The following is a 9,229-nucleotide window of genomic DNA, read 5'->3' as shown; positions in this document are numbered from 1 at the left end:
TTTGTTGATTCAAAATAAAATTCATGAGTTTCATTTTTTGCGTATTCATTTTTTTTCTCGATTTTATATTTTTCACAAATTAAAAAAATGTTCTCGACTTCATAAAAATGATCATGAAATAGAAAAAAAGTTGATGATTTAAAAAATTTCATGGTTTTGAAAAAAAATTAAAATGAAGAAAAATTTATAAGAAATAAAATCATAACAAAAAATCAAAGAAAAAACGAACTTGAGAAAAAAAACAAAAAGAAAGAAAAGGCGAAAATGAAAATGAAAAAAGCACATAAAAACCGAAAGAAAAAAAACACGCACAAAAAAAGAAAAACCGGATTGGGAAGGTTCTAGGACCTTCCCAAAACGGAAAAGAGCTTGTGGGCCCACCCAAATTGTACCTAGCGGCTGGGGGGTGGGTGGGGGTTACGATCTCGGTCGCTAACTAGCGGGCCGAATAGGGTTCTCATACCTGTTTGCTATGTGTTTTAAGGTTGTGGTTTGCAAGTTGCAATTGAATCTAAAACGGTGAAGCAGCAGCGGGGTGTACCTGTCGAACTGTTGCATATTTGACAGTGTGTGGCTTGATAAGTATCTACGAAGTCATTTGTGAAATAATCCTTTTTTTACCAGCTGTGAAATAATCAATAGTCAGTGATGAGAAAAAGAAATGGAGTTCAGTTCTCATGCTAACCTCATGGATGACCTTAATAAAAAGAGAAATGCGGTGATCCTCAAAAAGGAAATATTAACGAATATCCATTTCGGCTCCAGATCTCATTTGATCTCGGTGAACAGTAAAATCGAAACAAATGCTTAAAAATTCAAAAAATTCCAGATTTTTTTTTGCGTGAAAGATATTTTAGTGCGTGAGGTCCGCGGCAAATTTCAACTCATTTGGACATCTGAGCTGCTCTCAGCAAAATTAACAATATATGTCCCGAACAATGCAAAACAGTAAACTTTTTCATAGACCCCAATTTTGTTTTTTTGCTGAGAGCTGCTCAAACATGCAAATGAGCTGAAATTTGGCACGTCACGCATTAGACCTTCTTCCATGCAAAAAAAAAAATAATCAGATTTCTTTAAATTTTATATCATTTCTTTTGATTTTACTGTTCATGTGGAGGAGCAGATGAGCTTGGGAGCCATTTAGCCGAATTTTTTTAAGGGATAAAAAAAGTCTGATGGTAATGCCACTCCATGAAAAAACCTACAACGAACTAGTCCAATGGAGAGAAGCCCAAGTCTGAGGAGAGGATTGATCCATGTTGATTTTTCAATAGAGCTATTTAGACCATTATGTTTGTACATAATGTTGTCTCTTCTTGTTCTTAACTCTATTGTACAATATGTTAGGAAACGTAGTAGAAAAAAAAGTCACGCTTACGCACACCCAAGATCAATATGAAGATGCATAACGGGTTGTGATCATGATCGTTACCGTCACCAAGTTGCAGCGGAAGAAGAACGTGTCGGTGTAGATCGTACTTGGAGCCCTCGAACCGGCGATGAACGACCCTGCGAACCACCCATGAACAGTCTCTCGAACCGAAGACCAAAAACACAGCCTCTCTACTTGATTGCAAGCGTGCAGCTTTCACGATCCGGTAGCGCTTCGCCGTCCAGAGCTAATCGTCGTCGGAGAATTAAAGGAAGGAGATTAGAACCACACCAGGCTTTTTATTATGAGGATTAGAGGAACTAAATCAAGCTCTAATTAGTCAACTAGGACCAACTAGAACTAGGGCTAGATGAACTAGAGGAGGCTCCAAAACTTGTGTCCAATGGGTGGAAATTCTCTAGTATATATAGGTTGGAGGGGAGAGGAGGGGCGCCACAAGGGGAGGGTGATACGTCCCCAACGTATCTATAATTTTTTATTATTCCATGCTATTATATTATCTGTTTTGGATGTTTCATATGCATTAATATGCTATTTTATATTATTTTTGAGACTAACTTACTAACATAGAGCCCAGTGCCAGTTTCTGTTTTTTCCTTGTTTTTGAGCTTCGCAGAAAAGGAATACCAAATGGAGTCCAAACGGAATTAAACCTTCTCGATGATTTTTCTTGGACCAGAAGACACCCCGGAGACTTGAAGATCAAGTCAGAAGAGCCACGAGGCGGCGACAAGGGGGGAGGGCGCACCCCCTGCCTTGTGGGCCCCTCGTGACTCCCCTGACCTAATTCTGCCTCCTATATATTCACATATATATCCCCAAACCACCAGAAGCATCCACAAAAACACTTTCCACTGCCGCAACCTTCTGTTGCCGTGAGATCCCATCTTGGGGCCTTTTCCGGCATCCTGCCAGAGGGGGATTCGATCACGGAGGGCATCTACATCAACTCTATTGCCCTTTCGATGATGCATGAGTAGTTTACCACAGACCTACGGGTCCATAGCTAGTAGCTAGATGGTTTCTTCTCTCTCTTTGATTCTCAATACCATGTTCTCCTCGATGTTCTTGGAGATCTATCCGATGTAATCTTCTTTTGCGGTGTGTTTGTCGAGATCCGATGAATTGTGGATTTATGATCAGCTTATCTATGAATATTATTTGAATCTTCTCTGAATTCTTTTATGCATGATTTGATATCTTTGTAATTCTCTTCGAACTATCAGTTTAGTTTGGCCAACTAGATTGGTTTTTCTTGCAATGGAAGAAGTGCTTAACTTTGGGTTCAATCTTGCGGTGTCCTCACCCAGTGATAGTAGGGGTAGCGAGGCACGTATTGTATTTTTGCCATCGACGATAAAAAGATGGGGTTTACATCATATTGTTTGAGTTTATTCCTCTACATCATGTCATCCTACTTAATGCGTTACTCTGTTCTTTATGAACTTAATACTCTAGATGCAGGTAGGAGTCGAACGATGTGTGGAGTAATAGTAGTAGATGCAGGCAGGAGTCGGTCTACTTGATACGGACGTGATGCCTATATTTCATAATCAATGTCTTAGATATCGTCATAACTTTGCGCTTTTCTATCAATTGCTCGATAGTAATTTGTTCACCCATCGTATTATTTGCTATCTCGAGAGAAGTCTCTAGTGAAACCTATGGCCCCAGGGTCTATTTTCCATCATATAAGTTTCTGATCTACTATTTTGCAATCTTTTACTTTCCGATCTATAAACCAAAAACCCCAAAAATATTTTATCTTTTGTTTATCTATCTCTATCAGATCTCACTTTTGCAAGTGACCGTGAAGGGATTGACAACTCCTTTTATCGCGTTGGCTGCAAGTGTTTGATTGTTTGTGCAGGTATTGGTGATTTGTGCATTGTCTCCTATTGGATTGATACCTTAGTTCTCTAACTGAGGGAAATACTTATCTCTACTTTGCCACATCACCCTTTCCTCTTCAAGGGAAAAACCAACGCAGGCTCAAGAAGTAGCAGAGGGAAAGTCCCTCCACCTTGGCTGGCCAAGGGAGGGACAACCCCCCTACAATTCGGCCTCCCCTCCCTTCCCAAGTGGGAAAAGGGGTGCCACCTCCAATTGGGTCCAAGTGGCCCAAGTAGCGTTCCACCACTTGACCTTTTAAAACCCGTTGATATTAAATTAGATATAAAATCCCTCTAACAATTACTAGAGCATAATATATATAATTTAACAGCCTCGGTAATATTTTCACCTATATATTAATTATCGGTAATACCTGGTATTACCCGATACTCTCCGAAACCCTTCCGGTGACCCCGAAAGTCCACCGTACGGTAAGAAGTGAGTACGATACTCTCATGGTCAATGGAGCAAAATCACATGTTAACACTCCATGTCATTACAATTGATTACAGACGATATTATCTCAATTCATAACAAATAAGTTTGGGTTGATTCAATATGATCGTTCTTCCAATGTCATAATCTCAATGTTATTTTAGGACTATCGTTACACTTAACGATATCCTAAGCTCCGGAAACGTGATCACCAACAACACTTGAGCTAGTCGTCTTATAGGCGAGACTAGGAATCTTTATTTTGTCCGTTTATCATTTCACACGTGTATATGAGTTTCCCACTGAATCGCATACTCCAAGATCATAGCAGTTATAACATGAAATATAAGCACTTAATTATGAATATGAACATATAATAATATAATATTATTGCTTCTAGGGCATATTTCCAACATAATATTGCACTCTTTTCTTTTGAAAAGGATCAGATCTATTATAAAGATTCCACTGGAACTATGAAGCGCCTCATATCATAATAAAAACTACATCATGTCCATTTTCCTATTCCCACAGTAATGGCGACAAGGTTGTTGAAAACCATCATGAGGTCCTGCCACGGTCTAGTAGGCTGAAAGCCACTCCCAGTGAACCGGCACATCAATCGCCTGCAACCACAAATCCTTAATGCCCACTCCATCGAATTCTACCGTCTAGCAACCATGCTCCATGTAACAAGACACTGGCCTCCCTAAACCGCATCTGATCCAGCCCAAAAGAATGACCTCACCCAACTCTCCATGGCTTTGAAAACCCAAACATGCGCATCCATGATCAACAGGAGATGCATTATCCTCGCCACAATGACTGCCTGAACCAACACCAAACGACTCAAGTGTTGCAGAAATCCTCGTTGCCAGCCTGGAACAAATTCCTTCACCGCATCCAGCATCGGATACCACTGGGCACGAGTTAAAGGATGAATCGACAATTGAAATCCCAAATATTTAATGAGAAACATAGCAATCTCGCAACCTAGAGTATTAGCAACACGGATCTTGTCATAAGTTTTTCCTCGGATCTAAACAACCGCCTATTTACCAAAGTTAACATGAAGTCCCTAAAGCTTCCCCAAAAAGAGCAAGCATGTCGCGTACAACCAAGAGGTCTAACGAAGAATGCTTGAAAAACATGACCACATCGCCCGTATAGACTGAAATCTTCTGCCTCGTCGAGATCCCAGGAAGAACACCTAGCAAGCTAGCCTCTGAGGCCTTCACAAACAGAACCGAGATCATCTCCATAGCGATCACAAAGAGGAGAGTAGATGGGGTCCCCTTGCCTGAGACCACGGGCGAAGAAAATCTTCCTCGTAGGACTCCCATTCACCAAGATCTTGATGCTCGCGGTAAACAATAGAATCGATAACTATCCCACCACTTCATGTTGAACCCTTTACTCTGCAGAACCTTGGACAAGAAAAGCCATGACACAAAGCCAAAAGCCCTAGCAATGTCAATCTTAAACAACACACTATCAATCTTGTGTGCGTGTAACTTTCTAGCCACTTGTCGAACAAGCATGCAATTATTGTGTAAGCTTCTACCCTTGATGAAGGCTGACTGGTCCACACCAACAATATCCCCATACGACACCGCAAACTATTGGCCAAAGCTTTGGCAAAATACTTAGGAAACTATGGGTATGACTTATTGGCCTGAAATCCTCGATCATCTCCACGCTAGGTTTCTTAGGAATCAAGGCGATCAACGTCGTGTTGAGCTTAGCAAAACGCCGTCCATGGCCCACGTAGAGCTTCAGAAGGCCAGCCATAATTTCATCCTGGATCACAGGCCAAGCGCCTTGGTAGAAAGCTCTGACAAACCCATCCAGGCCCGGTGCCCTATCCGGAGGTAGCTCTTTAACTACTCCCAAAATTTCATCAACCCTGAAATGTCATCTAGCCCATTTAGATCCAGTTCCTGCACCTCCAAGTCCAAAGAGTGGCTCCGGTAACCCTCCTTGCCAATGAGCAACTCATAGCCTCCACAAAGGATTCCTCCTCGAGCTGTTGATCCGTTATGATATCATCTCCAATTTTAATAGAAGGCATAAAGTTTTTTGCACGCCGTCCATTAGCCGTAGCATAAAATAGCTTAGAGTTTGCATCCCCTGCCTTAATCCATCTAATCTGGGACCTTTGCCTTGCGATAGATCATTCCAAAGAGGCCAGCCCAAGCATCACCAATTTGAGTGTATGTCTTAGCCATATTCTTCAAGGCTAACCATCAAGACTCTTTTGCCGCCTCTGACCTAAGAATCACCAGTTTTGCAATAGCCAACTTAAGCTTGATGTTACCCACCTTTCTCTGACCTCATGCCTGAAAATACGCAACTGCATTCCTAAACAGCGAGTCAAGGCATTTAAAGGGATCGACAATACCATGATCACACACCCATGCCTCCTTGAGAGCCTCATCAAAACCATCCAACTTGAGCCAGAATAGCTCAATCTGGAAGCGCTTTTTAGCCACACCTTGCGCCTGCATGGAGAGATGCAAAGGTGCACAGTGCGACACGTTTGTAGAGAGCACCTGAAGAAGGCAATCCACATGACTGAGCTCCCAATCCACCGAGGCAAGCGATCAATCTTAGTGTGGGTAGGCACATCCCTCTCATTACTCCAAGTGAAAAGACCGGCCGGTTGTGATGAAGAGGGTTCGTACGGGGGGTGGCTTAGGGGCTACTAGGGAGAGACATTAGCTCTAATCATGGTAATCAGTGGCAGTGCTGGGTACTTGAGTGCTATATAAACATGATTGCTGCTTAATATCAGGGCGATTTGGACCATTTGATCACGTGGTTTTACGGTTGAGATGGTTTGGATCTTTCTCGCTCATCTTTTTAGAGTGAAGTATTAGTAGATAGATAACACACTATAGCTATTGTATCAGAGGAAACCAGTTGGATCATCGCATGTACCGCCGGCTTTTGGCATATGATTATGTTGCAGTGCAAGTATCTGAACAAAGAGCTAATTTTTTTTATTCTCTATTTCTTATGAAAGAGAGCTTATACGGCGACACATAAGGCAACAACACAAATAGATAAACCAGTTATACACGAACACAAGCAAACATATATATACAATAATAGTACCTAAAAGGAGATCTTATATTAGTTTACAAAAGGGAGTACTAAGTAATGAACAGAGTGGAAATGTCTGTTACAGAAAAGGAGTGAGGCTAAGCACATTTCCTGTACGTGAGAGCAAGCCACCACCAGAAGGCAAGGACGCCAGCAATCAGAATGCCGAGACAGTAAAACATTGAGATGACCATCCACGGCTGGCCAAAGAACATCAGAAGAATGTCTATCGCCATGACAGGTGAACCGACATAAATCCAACCAATGTCGACGAGTGCTTCCCGCAGGGCAACAGGGGCGTTCGGCAGGAACAGGGTCATGTACACCATTACCACTGCGACCACTGCCACGTAGACCCCCCATAATATGAGAGTCAGCAGACAACACGAGCGGTCAGCAGGGAAGAAATGGTGGCTGTAGAGGGTGTATGCCAAGGCCGAGGTGCCGCCGATGGAAAGACAGACGATGAAGATTGTCCCTACCCACATCATAGCAGGGGATGTGCCGGCCTTGGAATTTGCTTCCCCAATCGTCGTCAGTGCAGGAGGCGCCAACGGCATCGTGATTCCAGTCTGACCGGTGGTAGCCTTAGCTCTCTTGATCTGGTACAGCAGCCGTAGCGGGTTTAGGGTATGACCTCCGTCTTCAAGCATCTTCATATATGTTATGATGTATCCTGCAAACTATGTTATGCTATATCCTGCAGAAAACGAAGTTAGGTTGGTATCAATTACTATCAATAGAAGAGTACTGTACGTACATGGAATCTTAAATGAACCATGGTGTACACTATTTCTATAAACTCCTCTTCCTAAAAGCACAGTTCATCACATGTCGTCCGGAATTTGAAACGCCAGTCCCATATGAAGCAAGCATATACTATACGGTTTCAGAAGAAAACAAGCAACAATCTACTGATGCATTTTACTAGCAAGTAGTTTCTTTAAAAACTTGGTCAAAGCTTGCTAAGTTTGACTTTTCAGAAAATCTATATGCGCTACACTATGGAATGAACGGAGTATGCAACTGGCAGCGATCTGATAGACACCAACCTTGCGCATAGAACTTGAACTAAAATACATATGTTAATTCAGTTGTACTAAATCTATACTGATGTCAGCGGATGAGATTTAATTAACTAAATAGTACTCCCTCCGTCCGAAAATACTTATCATTAAAATGGACAAAAAAGGATGTATCTAGAACTAAAATACATCTACATGCATCTCCTTTTATTCATTTTGATGACAAGTATTTCCGGACGGAGCGAGTAGATGACAGTTAGTTAACTCTTATCTAGATGAGAGCTAGCCACATCCTTTTTCACTCTGGTAAAAAAATAAAGACCCAACAGTAAGTACTCCCTCCGTTTCTTTTTAGCATGAAGATGAAATTAAACAGAGGAAGCTCCACTCCAAGAGTGAGAGGTTGAAAGTTGAAACATAGTAATCTGAACCAATTATACTGGATGAACATCAAAGCCATAAAAACTAACCATCTTGATTACATATATTGTTAAATTAGACTGCCCAAGATTGCCAACGGCAGGCTGTGTGTATTTGTAACCAACTAGAGCAACTCATTGGCCGAGCAGGCGGGCCTTGATTCTTTAGATTTTGTGAGGTGCCAAGCAGAGGGCGGATGCCTACTGCCGTACCCGCTCCGCCAGATCTAACAATACTAATGTTTCTAGCGGCCGCGCCACTACTCTCCATCCTTCCCGCGGCCAGAGGCGCCACCATCACCCAGGTGCCCCCACACCGGAACCCTGTTCCTAAGCAGCAGCAGACGCCTCCGGCGACGCCGGTCTCACGGCTGCACGTTTAGGGCGGCAGGCGAGAGAATGAAGGATTCTTTTTTCTGATGGACGCGTGTCGGTGAGTTGGACGCCTTAATCTCACTGAACTGCACGCCGCCACTATCAAGGAAAGAAGAGTGGACGAGGAGAGGTGTTGAGAACTTGAGATGCGAGCTTGCTCTGCTACAAAGATACCTTGATCTGTTGGCCTTCCGCCGCAGATGGAGGGAATTAGGCTCGATGCGTCAAGGAGAGCGAGCGAGAGAGAGAGAGGACGGGGGGATCGAGGGAACAATGGAGAACGGCAGCGGCGCCACTGAGAAGAAGATGTGGGGAATGTGGAGAAAATGGATCTTTTGCCTCATTTTACTTCTCCGTTGGATCCAATCCCCCAAGGAATGTGATGATCCGCGTCTGAAAATCGACTAGAAAATGACATGTTTGTCCCTCAGCTTCCGGCGCATAGCACGTTTACCCCTGTAGTTGAAAATCGCCCCAAGGCTCTGCTTCATATGGGTGTAACATTTTACACACGTATTTATTTTACAGGTGTATTTCACAGGCCACAACGTGATTTCCACGTGGAAAAAGAACGATTGATG

At 42.7% G+C, this 9,229-nt stretch overlaps 1 long non-coding RNA gene across 1 annotated transcript; it reads right to left on the bottom strand.

The window, feature by feature from the left end:
• Positions 1-6,798: 6,798 nt before the first annotated feature.
• LOC120964001 (uncharacterized) lies at positions 6,799-9,003 on the bottom strand. The gene is made up of 2 exons (XR_005755675.3): positions 8,823-9,003; positions 6,799-7,529 (listed from the first exon to the last, which is right to left on the bottom strand). It is a non-coding gene; the product is annotated as an uncharacterized lncRNA (long non-coding RNA).
• Positions 9,004-9,229: the final 226 nt, after the last annotated feature.

Source organism: Aegilops tauschii, chromosome 5 (assembly GCF_002575655.3).
Source record: "Aegilops tauschii subsp. strangulata cultivar AL8/78 chromosome 5, Aet v6.0, whole genome shotgun sequence".
NCBI classification, from domain to species: Eukaryota; Viridiplantae; Streptophyta; class Magnoliopsida; order Poales; family Poaceae; genus Aegilops; species Aegilops tauschii.
The sequence above is the reverse complement of the archived record's forward strand: the minus strand, read 5'-3'. Positions and strand labels throughout refer to the sequence as shown.